The sequence below is a fragment of the Triticum urartu genome, chromosome 5A (genome assembly GCF_056163025.1).
Source record: "Triticum urartu cultivar PI428250 chromosome 5A, HENAU_Tu73, whole genome shotgun sequence".
Classification (NCBI taxonomy): domain Eukaryota; kingdom Viridiplantae; phylum Streptophyta; class Magnoliopsida; order Poales; family Poaceae; genus Triticum; species Triticum urartu.
In genome coordinates, this window is record NC_141877.1 from 645,725,856 (window position 1) to 645,743,238 (window position 17,383).

Genomic DNA, 17,383 nt, shown 5'->3' on the forward strand with positions numbered 1-17,383 from the left:
ACCTCCTCCACTCTATCGTCTTCCACCCCCTCGCTCCGAAGCAGCTCAGTGGCGAGCGCCGACGCCGCCCTGGCCACCTCCTGCTTGCCACCGAGGCGCCCCTGACGCGTCTGGAGATGCCCCGCAGCCCCCTCTGTCTCTCTCCTCGCTCTCTGCTCTCTGTCGACCTCTTTCCCCTCCTCTGCTTCCTCTTCTGAGCGCACCCGAGAGCGCCGCCGTGGAGCACCGCAGCCACCGCCTTCCCCTCGCCTCTCCGACTAGTCCACGAGCACCAACGTCTACCCCTAAGCCGTCCCTGCCGGTCCATGCGACCGGAAGGCCTCGGAGCTCCGCCCCCGACCTCTTCTTCATTGTCGGCCGCCGCGGATCTCCATCGTTGACTCGCCGCCGTCCGAGCTGCCCCGAGCATGCTGGCCATACCTACGGCACCGCAGTGAGCCCCTGAGCATTTTCGCCCTCTCCCCGCGGTCAACCCCTTCCTCTAGCCGCCGCCTCCACTGGAGCCGAGACACTCCGACGCACGAGCTCGACGCCAGCGTCCTTCCGGTGACCTTTTGGTCCCATGCATATGTCCGTTGACCTCGTGCGCACATGAGGAACACGTAGGTGCTAACTGCTAGCTTCTCCGCGCGCTGCGTCGTCGGTTTCGTCGATGTCCGAGCTCCAGCGGCCGCCCAACTCGCTACCATCGCTGCCACTGACCACCCCAGCTCGCCCCGCGTGCTCCACTAGATGCGCCTCACCGCAACGTGTCCGCAGAGGCCAGCCACGCAAGCTCCCGTCGCCGAAGATGGCCAGACGAGGAGCGCCACCGCGTTCTGTTAGCGCCGGTGGTTAAACGTCAGTTAGGTGACGTGGCAGGTTAGTTTAGCCACTAACACCAGGGTTAGCTTAACCCTTGTGCCACTGATGGATGGGCCCCACGCCCTAATTAATCCCTGACATTTATTCCCTGTTTAACTTAGACTAATCCACTAGGCCCACACGTCAAGTTGACTTTGCTGACGTGGCCGTTGACCGGACCCACCTGTCATTGACCCTGGGCAGCATTGTGTCACTTACTAGTGGACCCCACTAGTCAGGTTTGACCAGGACCCGTCTAGTTGACCTCCTGACATCACCTTGACATAGTGCTGACACGGTAAAGCTTTTTCTGGAATTAAAATAAATCAGAAATAATTAGAAATTCCAGAAAATAGTAAAAACTTCAAAAATTCATATAAATTCAACCGTAACTCAGAATGAAATAATTTATATATGAAAAATTTTCAGAAAAATACAAAGAATCTGTTTATGTCATTTTCATGCATGTTTGAGCAAGGTAACCTCGCTGTTTAGAATGAAACATGATTAGGGCAAATTTCAAAATAGGTTTGGAGTTGGAATTTGATGTAGTTTTGAATTCCACTTTAATTAAAATGACTTTATGTTGCATTAGCCCAAATCATAGTATATTGCCATGTCATGATCATGCATCATATTGTTGCATTGCATTGATTGTATTCTTCCTTGTCTGCCGGTAATTGCCCCCTCTGAGTAGACGATGTTTCCGATGACGTGATCGATGACACCGATGAAAAGCTATACTATCTTCAGAAGTGCCAGGCAAGCAAAACCCCCCTTTTCATTCCAATATAACCCCACTCTCTCGCTCCTGCTCTCTTTTACTGCATTAGGACAACAACGATTCAACAGTTACATGCTGTGGTAGTTGAACCCCTTTCCTCTGCATGACCTGTCATTGCCACAGTAAATAGATGAAACCCACTAGCATGAGTAGGAGTTGTTTGAGCCCTGATGTGCCTACTCATGCATGCTTGTTGTCATGTCTGCTACCGCTTAGAGTTGAGTCAGGTCTGATTCATCGGGAATGAATCGGAACGTGGTGAACATGTCCTACCATTGAGAGCTAAGTGTGTGAACATGATTTGGTAAAGGTAGCGGTGAGAGGCCATGTAGGAGTACATAGTGGGTTGTCTCATTGCAACCGTCCTCAGGAACTGAGTTCTGTGTTTGTGATCCATGAATAGTTACTACCACACATTGGGCTCCGGGCGCTCCAAGCTCTCTCGACTTATTAATCAACCTGATCTTTGTCCAGGAGTTGCAACTAGTTTCTGGTGTTTGTAGGTAGTGTTAGTAGTCTACCAAGTGGCACCCGGTACAGGTGGGCTTGGGACAGACTAGGCACAGTGGCCCGGTGTACTAAGTGGCACCCGGATGGTGGGCTTGGGAACCCTGCTCACATCGTTTGGGGCCGTGAGCGACACCCCGTTTCGGGGTACTGATCCGCGGGCACCTATGGGACCGGCGGGCCGGGTCCCATTCGGTTCGGCGGGGGCGGGGATCGTGCAAAGAGCAAATCGAGGCGAAGCACGCGAGCGATTTACCCAGGTTCGGGCCGCACGGATGCGTAAAACCCTACTCCTGCTTTGTGGTTTGGTATTGATTTCTAGCTCGGGAGCGCGGAGTGCTACAGTACACACCAGCGGCTAGCAAGACCGAGCGTGAGTGTTCGAACTGGCTCCCCCCCACTCTACGTTGCACATGGGCCTCCTTTTATATGCTCAAGGGGCTACCGACAGGTGGCAACGGAGGTAAAGGGCAAAAATGGAAAGGTGCTGTGGTAGGCACAGCTACCTGCTACAGTGTATCATACCTAACCCTGACGGCAGGGGACAAGGGCATTAATTACCCGTCTGTGTCGCCTAAACAGTATCGAAAGGGACCGCTAGGGACGCCACCGTTTGCCACGATGGTTATCTTGTCAGCGCCTGCTTGCCACCGCGCACCCCTAGCTGCACGGCCTCCTGCCACGTGTGCTTGGGAGGGTCCTAGAGCGACACGTTGGCGGGTGTGCTGGAGCGCGGGCACGAAGTGGGGGTTTCCCGCGGCAAGCTCCTTGCCACAGTCGTTGTCTTGTCGTGTTCGGGAGCTTGTCGCTCACCGGGCCTTGCCGGGACGCGTGACACGTGGCGGCAAGTTTTCTTGGTATGCCTTGGTTGGCCTTCCCGGCAAGCTCCTCTTGCCGGGGTTTTGTTTCCTTCCCGGCCAGCTCCTCTTGCCGGGGCCTTGGTTTGAGTACTTTGCTCTTGAATGGTCTTCAAAGTAGCCGCGGAGGGTCTTGGCGGTCACGCGGCAAGCCTTGCTGCGGGATGCTGCGACTGCCCGTGCACAAGTTCGGGATACTAGGGTACCCCTACTCTAGTACACCGACAGGAGCCCCCGGGCCTGGGCCAGACACGGTGCCGAGCGCTGTTGGGCCAGGCCCAAAACAGTGCACGGGCACGCGCGGCCTAGGTCACGCCGCATATCTCTCCGCTTCCACCGCGCACGTCCAGAACGGCACGCGTCAAACGCGGCGTCGTGGGTGACGTGGGCGGCGTGCGCGGAGCTAAGCTCCGCGAGCATGCGTCAGGCCATGATGAAGGGGACGGTTCACGCCCTCCTCCCTAAACGGAGGTAGGCGTGGGGGCGTGGTGCATTTACTGGACGGGGCCGGTTCGCGGTTTTCGAGGCGTCCACTCCCCGCGATCACGGGGTGGGGCGAGGCTGCCTCATCCGTCGCCTCGGTTCTGCATCCCCGCCACGAGGCTCCCATGCGCTTGGGGTTGCGGACGGTGGAAGCGGGAAACTGGGCCGTCGCGAGCAGAGGCAGCGGGTCGGCCCCGACTCCCTGCTCTTCCCGTGCCTTGATTCGCTGAGCGGGGCGGTCGAGCCCCCACCTCGCTCCTTTATAAAGAGCGGGAGGGGAGCACAGAAGCCCGGACTCTCTCATCTCCTCCTTTCTTCAGCTTCTGCTCCCCTTTCTCTCATTCGCCATGGAGAAAGGGAACCCTGGCCCTTCATCGGTGGCGGCGTCGGAAGCGGGGCTCGAAGACGGGGCGGCAGGACGTCAGCACGCTGTCGAGGGCACCACGCCCTCGTACTCCGACTTGGGCCATCACCGTCCAGCCTTCGGACGGCCCCCGGGATGTTCTCTTGGTGTCTTCTGGCACCCGTAGCTCGCCTAGGCGCCCCTTTTGCCCTTTTCGCCTTCTTGACCTACCTCCTGAAGAGAGGGACAGGAAAGGGATTACGGGCATCTTATCTTTTTAATTTGTAAGCCTTCGGGCCTTAGCTGCATCTAAAACTTGTAGTCCTCTCTTTCATGTTTTTCATCCTCTATGGACTGTACCTGAGTGGGATGTTTTTTAATGAAAAGGCGATGCTTTCTGGGTTATTTGTCTCACGGGTTGAACCCACGCCAAGGAGTAAATCCTTGGTATCCCTCGGACAGACATTTCATCTCCCGGCAACAGGCCCTGCCGCCTTCCCACGTCGCTCGACCCTTCTCACGCCTTTGACGGAGGCGGGAACGAGGTGGATGCGGCCTCCTCGTTTCATCCCTTTGCTGCCGCGACTACGACCAAACTTGGCCCCGGGAACGAGCCCCAGGGCCTAGAGTTGAGGGAGCACGGCAGTTTTCGGGAAGAAACGCGGTTTCGCATTCCCCAGTCCATAAGAGGATGCATGATGAGGGACGAAAGACTTATCTGATATCGCAGCCCCCGGCAACTCTGGCTTGCCGTGGATGAATCTTGGTACTTGCAGCCCCCAGCAACACTGGCTTGCCGGGGCCCAGGTGCCGGCGCGCCCTTCTTCTCCTTTTCGTCCTCTAGCGGTCTGGCCAGGATACGCGAGCCCTGCGAACGAAAGAAAAGCAAAAGGATGGACACTCGACCTCTAAGCTAGGGGTTAGCCGCTGTTAGGCACTATCAACCCTAACCAAGGACGAGACTCGACCTAGCATGCATGCTATAACCCCGGGGTGCCAGCGCTTCATTTACTTATGCTCAGGGTCTGCGCCTGGCTTTGTACAAAGGATTACATGCAACAGCGGCAAGACTTGTACAAAAGGGTGGTGGACGGACAGGGTCCGACAACCGCGCCTTACGGGTAAAATTTACGAAGATGCTCGAGGTTCCAGGAGTTGCTCACTGGTACGCCATCTTCGGTCTCAAGGCGGACAGCGCCAGGCCTTGTGACTCGCTTCACCCGCTAAGGGCCTTCCCACTTCGGCGTCAACTTGTTGGAATTCTTGGCGGACTGAACGCGCCGAAGAACAAGGTCACCTTCCTCGAGACTTCTGGCGTTAACTTTGCGGCTATGGTAGCGGCGCAAAGCTTGCTGGTAGCAAGCAGCTCGCACAACAGCCTGAAGACGGTCTTCCTCAAGGAGCAGCGCGTCATCTTGCCGCAGCTGCTCTTGCTCGAGCTCATCATAAGCGAGCACTCGAGGTGACCCGTATACGTGTTCCGTGGGGGTAACTGCCTCTGCTCCATAGACTAGAGCGAAAGGTGTCTGTCCAGTGGCTCGATTTGGCGTCGTCCTGATCGACCAAAGAACCACCGGCAGCTCCTCAATCCAGTTTCTTCCGCACTTGTGCAACCTGTCGAAAGTTCTGGTCTTGAGCCCGCGCAGCACTTCAGCATTTGCCCTCTCCGCTTGACCGTTGCTTCTCGGGTGGGCAACAGAAGCGAAGCAGATCTTGGCGCCAAGATCTTGGACGTATTGCATGAAGGTGCGGCTCATGAATTGTGTACCGTTGTCGGTGATTATCCTGTTAGGGATCCCGAAGCGGCAAACAATCGATCTGAAGAACTTGACGGCTGACTGTGCGGTCACCTTCCTCACTGGTTCCACTTCCAGCCACTTTGTGAACTTGTCGATTGCAACGTACAAGTACTCAAAGCCCCCTACAGCTCAGGGGAAGGGGCCGAGGATGTCGAGCCCCCAGACCAAAAATGGCCAGGATAAAGGGATCGTCTGGAGAGCTTGAGCTGGCTGGTGTATCTGCTTGGAATGGAACTGGCACGCTTCACACTTGGTTACTTGTGCAGTTGCATCCTGGAGGGCTGTTGGCCAGAAGAAACCTTGCCGGAAAGCTTTACCGACAAGTGCTCTCGCGCCAATGTGGTGACCACATATGCCTCCATGTATTTCTGCCAACAGCTTTTGTCCATCTTCCCGTGGAATACACTTCAATTTCACACCGTTGAGTTGTCTTCTGTACAGTGTCTTGTCGACAAACTGGTACATACTTGACTGCCGGGCTACTCTCTTCGCTTCTTCTTGCTCTTCGGGAAGTCCTCCTATCTGAAGGAAACGGACAATCTGCTGTGCCCATGTTGGAGCTTGTGGCTCGACAACAAGGACTAAAGGCAAATCTGCTGCTGCGGGAACATCCGCTTCCACGGCAAGAACCTGCGGCTCTGCCGGAGCTTGACGTTCCCCGACAAGCTTGCCGGAGCAAAACTTGTCGGGAGCTTCTGCTTCAACGGAACAAACCCTAGGGCTTGTCGGAGCATCTTTCTCCTCAGCGCTCTTGGTGTTGATCTTTGGGACTGCTGCGGGAATATCCGCTTCTACGGCAAGAACCTGCGGCTTTGCCGGAGCATGACATTCCCCGGCAAGCTTGCCGGAGCAAAACTTGTCGGGAGCCTCTGCTTCAACGGAACAAAGCCCAGGGCCTGTCGGAGCAGATTGCTCCTCAGCGCAAGGCAAATCTGTTGCTGCGGGAACGTCCGCTTCTACGGCGAGAACCTGCGGCTCGGCCGGAGCTTGACGTTCCGCAGCAAGTTTGCCGAAGCAAAACTTGCCGGGAGCCTCTGCTTCAACGGAACAAACCCTGGGGTTTGCCGGAGAAGATTGCTCCTCAGCACTCTTGGCATTGATCTTGGGGACCTTCTTGGCGGCGGCTTCGGGGAGCTCTGCCGGCAAATAGTCACCAGAAATCAACTTCCTCTTCTTGCTCTGTCCAGTTGATGGCGTTACAGACGGTTGAGTCAGCTTGAGCACAAAGATCCCTGGTGGTGGCGAACGGTGCGAGGAGCGGGATATGCTCGGACTTCCAACTATGTTAGATGGAGCAGTATTCCGTCCAGGCGACCGAGCCTCGCTCGTGCCAACATGTTGGCGTGCATGCTGGTCTTGATCACTCCGGGATCCACCAGCTCGATCTTGGTCCAGCAAATGCATGGTACCGTGAGTACCATAACACTGCCGGTCCCGCGCCTCCTGAGATGGGCGCGGTGCATGTACGGACGCCGAGGTCTTGGGGAGCGCCCGGTCGTTGTGGGAGCCGGCCACGCCGCCGATGGGCAGCGCAGCCTTGTCCTTGGACCTGGCAACACCGCGATCCCACTCGTCGACGCCCGTTCTTCCGCCGGCTTCTGCCCCACCAGCCGTTTGCTCCGGCGGTGGTGGGTTCGGCGCGGACAGAACAGCTGCCTCTGAAACCTTCTTCTTCGGCGGCATGTCGATGAAGATGATGAAGATGTAGCTCGCGTGAACGCCGGATCTGGTTCTCACAACTTCGACGCCCCCTACCTGGCGCGCCAAAGATGCCGGGGTGCTGATCCACGGGCACCTATGGGACCGGCGGGCCTGGTCCCTTTCGGTTCGGCGGGGGCGGAGGTCGTGCAAAGAGCAGATCGAGGCGAAGCACGCGAGCGATTTACCCAGGTTCGGGCCGCACGGATGCGTAAAACCCTACTCCTGCTTTGTGGTTTGGTATTGATTTCTAGCTCGGGAGCGCGGAGTGCTACAGTACACACCAGCGGCTAGCAGGACCGAGCGTGAGTGTTCGAACTGGCTCCCCCCCCCTCTACGTTGCACACGGGCCTCCTTTTATATGCTCAAGGGGCTATCGACATGTGGCAACGGAGGTAAAGGGCAAAAATGGAAAGGTGCTGTGGTAGGCACAGCTACCTGCTACAGTGTATCATACCTTACCCTGACAGCAGGGGACAAGGGCATTAATTACCCGTCTGTGTCGCCTAAACAGTACCGAAAGGGACCGCTAGGGACGCCACCGTTTGCAATGATGGTTATCTTGTCAGCGCCTGCTTGCCACCGCGCACCCCTAGCTGCACGGCCTCCTGCCACGTGTGCTTGGGAGGGTCCTAGAGCGACACGTTGGCGGGTGTGCTGGAGCGCGGGCACGAAGTGGGGGTTTCCCGCGGCAAGCTCCTTGCCACGGTCGTCGTCTTGTCGTGTTCGGGAGCTTGCCGCTCACCGGGCCTTGCCGGGACGCGTGGCGCGTCGCGGCAAGTTTTCTTGGTATGCCTTGGTTAGCCTTCCCGGCAAGCTCCTCTTGCCGGGGTTTTGTTTCCTTCCCGGCCAGCTCCTCTTTCCGGGGCCTTGGTTTGAGTACTTTGCTCTTGAATGGTCTTCAAAGTAGCCGCGGAGGGTCTTGGCGGTCACGCGGCAAGCCTTGCCGCGGGATGCCGCGACTGCCCGTGCACAAGTTCGGGATACTAGGGTACCCCTACTCTAGTACACCGACACCCCGGTCGGATCTCCTTGCGGATGGAACCCGAATAGGCGATAAACCTGGACGAGAGACTTGTTGGTTAGTCAAGTCATGGCCGACTCCCTCGCCAGGCTTCCGCTTGAAGGTTGCCGAGATACACGATGTGTACATGGTGGTAAGTGGCGAGAGCGTGTGTGAAGAAGTACACCCCTGCAGGGTTATCATTATCTATTCGAATAGCCGGATTCCTCGAATATGGAAACTTGGACCCCTTGCATAGTACATAGACAAGTGAAAGTGGATACTCTAAAATGCGCAAGATAAGCGTGAGTGCTATGGATGGCGTTCTCGTGGGGAGACGGGAGCGGATCCATAGTGGTGTATTGACATGGTGAATATGTGGACTCGTGTGCGCCACCTCAAAGAGTTACTTGCAGTCGTAGTTCAGGTTAGCCACTGTGTCAAAGCTGGCTTGCTGCAGTTAAACTCCACCACCCCCTTTGTTGATACCGATGCATATGTTGTTAGTTCTGATGTAAGTCTTGCTGGGTACATTTGTACTCACGTTTGCCTATTTTATGTTTTGCAGAGAGACGTCAGTCTCGCTAGTAGTTCCGTGTGTACTTCGACGTTTAGCTTGATACCTCAGCTACGATCTTGTGCCCTCGGCAGGGTCTTGTAGATAGTCAGGCTTCTCAGCCTTTTTCATTTGTAGTTGTCTGTACTCAGACAAGTTAAGCTTCTGCTTGTGCTTGTTGCTTGTATGACTTGAATGCTGGGTCATGAGAGCCATGTTTGTAATATCTGGCTCTTTGGAGCCTAATGAATAAATACTCTGAGTCGTAGAGTCTTGTTGTGATGCCATGTTGTATTTCACATATTGTGTGTATGATTGAAATGCTTGGTATGTGTGGGATCCGACAACCTAGTTGTTTATACTTGGTAGCCTCTCTTATGGGGAAATGTAGTCTTGTGCTTCCATCAGCCATAGTAGTCCGCTACAACCTGGTTCACTATAGTCCTGCTAGCCCAGCACTACTGCTCCGGAACATTTGACTGGCCGGCATGTGATTCACTTCGTTCTTGTGTCTGTCCCTTCGGGGAAATGTCACACGGTGACATCCAGAGTCCTGCCTAGCCTGCTACAGCCTGGGTTCCCGGAGTCCTATTAGCCCAGTGCTACAACCCGGATTCACACGCTGCTGACCGACATGCTCGATGTTGATTCATGTATGCCTGTCCCCGTAAGTTAGTGCACTTTGGGTTTACGACTAGTCATGTCGGCCCGGGTTCTCTGCCATATGGATGCTAGCGACACTATCATATACGTGAGCCAAAAGGCGCAAACGGTCCCGGGCCATGGTAAGGCGACATCCGTGGGAATACCGTGCGTGAGGCCGCAAAGTGATATGAGGTGTTACAGGCTAGATCAGCGTGACTTAGAATCGGGGTCCTGACAGCTCTGGTATCAGAGCATAACTGCCTGTAGGATTACCAAGCCAAGCTGGTCGAAGTGGTGTCTAGAAATGCTTTAGCTATATAAGGAAATGCACAACGACCAGATAATTGGATTACTTTGCAAGCCACATCACTCCATTGAAAGGAAAGCGGCCGGCTATGCATAACGACATGCAGAAAAAGGAAAGGAAGGAGGTGATAGTTCTAGAGCTAGGATGTGTGGTACACAAAATTAAGCAAGTTGAGACATCGATAGTGTGCGCCCTACGCCAAGATAATTTCAAATAGTTCAACATAATTTAAATGGAGATCAAAGTACATCTCAGGCTTTTGCATCCCAGGACTTAAACTGAAAAATGTTCATATTGCTTCCAGAACCAAAACGAAATGCAAGTTTCCATAATGTTTAACATCTTCATAGCATATGTATGTTTAAATCTAGATGTTTCCTTCAATCTACCTATTGTTGGGTAGGTCACATCTAAAATCATCGTTCTAATAGTTTTTTGTATGTATGCAGAAATTGGCAACATGTTCAGACATGTGTACTACAAGAAAAAAACCCATCAAAGTCATAAATGGAGTGAGCGGGGCAATTAATCCATCACGGTAGGCATCATATACACTAAATAGATAATGATTATTTTTACACTATTTATCTTCATAATCAAGAGTTCACCATTCATTAATTTACTCATCTATGAAATTTTGTGATCTTATTGCATAATTAGGATGACCCTTCTTCTAGGAGCACCAGGTTCCGGGAAAACAACTTTTCTAAAAGCATTGGCAGGAAAGTTGGATTCTACTTTGAAGGTAGACTATGTTAAGTAGTTAATTATCACCAAAACCACTTTCTAACAACAAAAGTGTTGGTTAACCAAAATTGCATTTTGTTGATGTCACATCTGTTAATAGCTCAAAGGAAAGGTCATGTATAATGGAGAAGAAGTGAATTCCTCAACACCACAATACTTGCATGCATACATTAGCCAGTATGATCTTCACCATGCGAAGATGACCGTTAGAGAGACGATTGATTTCTCTTCCAAGATGTTGGGAACCAATAATGAATTTGGTGAGCACGCTCTTGTGCATGGTGTGTTATTCATATTGCATTTATGATATAAATTTATTTTCGGTGTATAGGACTGAACTAATTTATAACCAAACATATACAATGTAACTCAAGAAGCACTCTTCAAGATGTTCAAGGGGTACCTTTTTTAGTGAAATGTATACTAGTACAATAATACGTGTGTGACACTGCCGCCTTAGGGACGTTGGGACAAGGAATGAGAAGGAAAAAGGAGACATTAATAAAGTGGACCAATATCTCGGCACATCTATGAAGGTCATTAATTTTACATTCCCCCAATTTTGATAAACTTGTAAGTAGTGCATCAATTACTTCAATCCGTCTTCTGCAGGCTACTACCTTTGGAGAAGGAAGCAACCTTACAACAAACTATATTATCAAGGTAACTTAGTAAATTTTAAATTTTAAATTTGTCTTGGTAACATAATCACAAACTTTTGGTATATGGAGATGCTTGGTTTGTCCGAGTGTGCTGATACCCTAGTGGGGGATGAGTTGAGAAGAGGCATATCAGGAGGACAAAAGAAAAGGGCCACAATAGGTAGGTATCCTATATTTTCTACTATATACCTTATTCATGTGATCACCCTACATGCCAATTCCTAGAGTGCATTTTCAATCCAACTTTATGTTATAGTACTTGGCACAAGTAAAATTTATCACCTCAACAACTTCCATATTGTGTACAATATTTCTAGGTAGAACAAAAAAACTCCTAGTTAGCCCACCATGAGAACATTATAAAGTAACAAAAAGTTAAAAATGACACCAATTTTGTTTTGCATGTTCAGTTAAATGGACTAAGAAAGTAGTAAACTAGTAGTGAGCCAGTGAAAATACTATAGAATGCTCTCTCTCTCTCTCCTTTAACTATATATGTTCTCCAGAAAAATTAGTTCCACATTAGGTTTGATATTTATGCTACTGAATTAAATAAGCCCTAAATATGTTAGACGCAATTATAAATTATCTAGTCCACTAACATTTCCCCACAATGGAATCTATAGCATTTGTAATATACATTTTCTATGTAATAACATAAAAATATCATGCTCTTCTTACCAATATGATAGTTATACAGAAAAACTGTGCTTGATGATGCCAGTGCTCAAGTGAACAAGTATGAATATTGAAAGCACATTTTTTCAAATTTAACATTGTTGATGTATTTCAAGATAAAATTATAAATGCAGGAGAGATGCTAGTTGGTCTAGCAAGATGCTTCTTTATGGACGATATTTCAACAGGTCTAGATAGCTCCACCACATACGAGATTGTAAAGTTCCTCCAACAAATGACTCATCTGATGGATCTCAACATGGTTATGTCCTTATTGCAACCATCTCCCGAGACATTGGAATTATTTGACGACATAATTCTATTATGCGAGGGTCAACTTGTATATCATGGTCCTCGAGAAAATGCTATTGATTGTTTTCAAATGATGGGATTCAGATGCCCCAATAGGAAGAATGTAGATGATTTCCTTCAAGAGGTATTAGGTTATCAACTCTAATGGCAATGAACTATTAAATAAACTAATAGTGAGATTTTTTTAACATCCTCACAAAAATAGTGTTCACGTAAGTTAAGGGAAATAATGCATTAATAGTACCAAGTAACTTCAGTATGAGTCATAATCTCATTCCCCAAATTCACTAATATGGCATGTTCATGCATAATAATGTATCTAACTCACAACAACATTTTTCTCCATTTGGCCAGGTGACCTCAAAGATGGATCAAAGGCAATACTGGATTGGTGATGAAAATATGTATCAGTACTGGCAAGTAGAAAATATAGCAGAATTCTTCTATTCATCTTATCTCCCTCGACTTGCAGCAAACAAAATGACAAACAATAGAGGAAATGACAGGGAGATCAAAACAAACACAAATCACAATATCTCTAGATGGAATATTTTCAAAGCATGCTTTTCAAGGGAAGTACTGCTTCTCAAAAAAAAAACTCCCCACTTCATATATTCAAGACTGTACAAATAATTATTCTTGCTTTTGTCATCTCAATGGTTTTTATTCGAGGAAATATGAATCATAAGACTATACTTGATGCCAATAAGTATATGGGATCACTCTTTATGGCTATTGTGATAGCAAACTTCAATGGCATGACAGAAATTGCAATGACAATGAAGCGACTACCGACTTTTTACAAGCAAAGAGAGTTACTAGCATTGCCAGGATGGGCACTTCTTTCTTCGGTTTACATCATCAACCTCCCAATGTCACTTATAGAGATGGGTCTCTGAACCAGCTTAACCTACTATGTGATTGGTTACTCACCTTCCTTTGTTAGGTACTGATCTTGGTCAATCAATATCTGATTATCTAAATGTTTACTAAGCTAGGGTAACCTTGCTTCTTACAGATTCACCCAACATTTTTTGGAACTTTTTGCCATGCATCAAATGTCAATGGGCCTCTATCGCTTCTTAGCGGCAATAGGAAGGACACAAGTAATGTCCAACATGCTAAGTGTCATAATTCTTATAGCAATCTACATATTTGGAGGCTTCGTCATATCCAAAGGTTAGATGTTTTAGCCATAATAACATAAGATGTATGATAGAAACATGACATATATCTAGACGTATGTCCATCAAAGATACTCACCAATTGTGTACATCAAAACAGATAATCTCCAACCATGGTTGCAGTGGGGGTATTGGGCTTCCCCATTCACATACGCACAAAATGCAGTTGCCCTAAATGAGTTCCTTGATGAAAGATGGGCTACTGTATGTAACTAATTTAATATCATTCTTTATCTAAAGTGCATAACCTGTGACATTAGTTATGACCGGATGCTGATGATTGTTCATGCTAATAGGAACTTTATTATGCAAATGCTAAAACAGTTGGTGAAGCTACCCTCAAGATTAGAGGGTTGCTCACAGAGTGGCACTAGTACTGGATTTGTGTCGGTATTTTATTTGGATTCTCAATTGTGTTCAACATCCTCACTATATTTGCGCTGGAGTTCATGAATTGTATGTATTCAAAGGCACAACAATCCTTTTAAGTGTTAAAATATAAATGCAAGCCAAAATTATCCTGCTTGTTTTTCATTTGTAGCTCCACACAATCATCAAGTTAAGATCAATGCCACGAAGATAGATCTGGAGTACAAGAACCAAAAAGTTGGAAATGTCAATGCATCAAGTAGTCAAGTTACCCTCCCTTTTCAGCCTCTTTCCCTTGCATTTTATCATATAAATTATTTTGTCGACATGCCTAAGGTAAGACAATGCCTTACTAAATAGTTTAATCCATTCCCGTCACTATAAAATAGTATCCATTCAAGTCAGTCATTTTAATATTGTCATTTCTTCCACCAGGAGATGGTGAAGTATGGAGTAACAGGAAAAAATCTTCAACTGCTACAAGATGTGGGTGGCGTTTTTAGGCCAGGGGTGTTAACGGCGCTAATGGGGATCACAGGTGCTGGAAACACAACGTTGCTCGATGTTTTAGCTAGAAGAAAAACTGGAGGACATATTGAAGGTACTATTAGAATAGCAGGATACCCAAAGAAGCAAGAAATATTCTCAAGGATCTCAGGCTACTGTGAACAGAGTGACATTCACTCCCCTAACCTCACCGTGTATGAGTCACTACAGTTCTCTGCATGGCTTCGACTTCCTTCGAATGTTAAATCTCGCCAAAGACATGTATGACCATTGACCTGCTACAATCTTGACTATATTTGAAGCTAACATATACCTATATATATCTCACAAGATTCCTCTTCAACATGCTTTCAGATGCTCATAGAAGAAGTAGTTGACCTAGTCGAATTAACTGGACTGAAGAATTCCATGGTAGGTCTCGCGGGAACAACTGGTCTTTCAGCCAAGCAGCGAAAAAGGCTAACAATAGCAGTGGAGTTGGTAGCTAGTCCTTCCATTATATTTATGGACGAGCCGACCACAGGTCTGGATGCTCGTGCTGTAGCAATTGTCATGAGAACAGTAAGAAAGATAGGAGACACTGGGCGAACTGTTGTCTGCACAATACACCAACCAAGCATTGAGATATTTGAAGCTTTTGATGAGGTATTCTTAAGTGTACCTTTTTTATATATCAAAACAAATGCGACCAATTTTGCAAGAAAGGAACATTATGGTCACATGGTGTCAACACCAGAAGATTAAAAAAAGAGAAGTGAACTATTTATTAGAGATAACCAAACCACTATATTCTTACCAAAATAAAACATCACATACAGTTAGGCCTCAAATTTATTTAGTTTTCTAATAGTAACTTAAATATAATGGTTGATCATAAATTAGCCTTTACAAATTATTAGCATTAGTACTATAAAGCTAGCTTTGTAAACTTGAATTTAATTTGAATAATTGCAGCTTGTACTCATGAAAAGAGGTGGTCAGATCATATACAGTGGCTCATTAGGTCCACTATCTGAAAATATGATCAAGTATTTCCAGGTATATCGCATGATCAGAAACATCTATCCAAAAGGTAGAGATAAAAAATACTAAAATTGTTATATTGTAGGCTATACCTGGCGTTCCTATAATAAAAGAGGGACAAAACCCAGCAGCATGGGTGCTAAACATAACTTCACAATCAGCAGAATATGAGATAGGAGTGGACTACGCACAAATTTATCGCAACTCCTCCCTATACATGTAAGCCTGTTAACTCGTCTGAGCAATAGGGTGAAGATAGGTATAATGAATACCTTGTTTCTGCAGCAATAACATGATTCTAATTGATGAGCTGGGGAAAGCAGCGCCAAACACAGAGGATCTAAAATTTCCATCGGGATATTGGCAAGACTTTAGAGCACAATGCATGGTTTGCCTATGGAGGCAAATATATGCATATTGGAAAAATCCAGAACACAATCTTGTTCGGTTTCTGAACACATTGGTTCTTTCAATTATGTTTGGAATTGTTTTCTGGAAAATTGGCTCAACCATGTAAGCAGAAATGGCGACAACCCAAGTGATGGCTTATTTCATGCAAACTAATAATACCTCAATTAGATCGTAACTTGGTACTCCTTTGCAACAGAAAACAACAACAAGCCATATTCAACATACTTGGAGTAGTATATGGATCGTCACTATTTTTGGGCTTTATGAATTGCACCATCTTACAACCAGTTGTATCAATGGAGAGAGTTGTTCTTTATCGAGAAAAGGCAGCGGGCATGTACTCTACATTGGCTTATGTCATAGCTCAGGTCATATTACTTTAGCATCGTGTTCTAATTATTGGCATATGAATTTTAAACTCCAGCTTGATTTCTATTTTGCAGATGGCAATTGAAATGCCTTACATGCTTGTCCAAGTTTTCATGTTTGCGTCAATCATATACCCAATGATTGGGTTCCAGATGACCATGTGCAAGTTCTGTTGGTTTTTAATATACATGGCACTAAGCTTGATGTACTACACACTCTTCGGAATGATGACAGTGGCACTGACACCTAACCTTGAGATAGCTGCCGGATTGTCGTTCCTTATCTTCATATTTTGGAATGTCTTCTCTGGCTTTATCATCGGAAGAGAGGTACTAATCTCACTCCTTATTAACCTTAACATTTTCACCTTAATGACAATGCTACCTAGAGAGAACATATGCAAATTAGAACTCGTGTAAAACTGTAGTAAACCACACATAGGATGCATACAATTTAGATTTGTACTTTTACATGGAGATGATATTTAATTAAAAATATATGATATTTTGTGCATGACTAACCTAATGAACAACAAAAATGTGATGACATGGATGCAGCTGATCCCAATATGGTGGAGGTGGGCGTATTGGGCTAACCCGGGGACATGGACAATGTATGGGCTCATGTTCTCCTAGCTGGGTGACCGGACGGAGATGATCCTTATGCCAGGGCAAGAAGACCAGACTGTTAAGGAGTTCCTTCAGGGCTACCTTGGACTTGAGAGCCGCTACTTTAGTCTTGTCACATGCCTGCATCTGACCATCATCTCCCTCTTCACCTTCCTCTTCTTCATCTTCAACAAGCAATTGAAGTTCCAACGGAGGTAACACAAACATATTGAACTGGACCGATGATACACTAGTCAGTTAATTTCTTAACTAGATAAAGATAATTCAAGTGAGACACCAAGTCACAAGTAAGCAAAAGTCCACAATGATTTTGTTGTTGGACAATAAAGTGTGTAAATAACCACATGATCCATGTGAGCACTTGTATATGTATTACTACAGCTTTATATGATTATTATAATAACAATGTTGATGAGTAGATGGAGCTGTAAAATGTACATGTGGTTACGATATGCAAAGGCTTATTGATGTGTGCATTTTGCTCCTTGTTGTCGTTCACATTTTTGCACTGTAGAGTTAGCATTTTTCATGTTTTACCATTGTTGTGTTGCACTTTTGCCCTAATTTATTCGGGAGTATAAACTATGGACACTTTATTATTGGAAGAAAAATCCCTTTTGTGGCATTTATGAAGAGTGGACATCAAGGGGCCTTCTTAAAAGAAGAC

General features: G+C 47.4%; 1 pseudogene; it reads left to right on the plus strand.

The window, feature by feature from the left end:
- The first annotated feature begins 12,051 nt into the window (after positions 1–12,051).
- On the plus strand, positions 12,052–16,914 carry LOC125506346 (ABC transporter G family member 45-like; annotated as a pseudogene).
- The last annotated feature ends 469 nt before the right edge of the window (positions 16,915–17,383 follow it).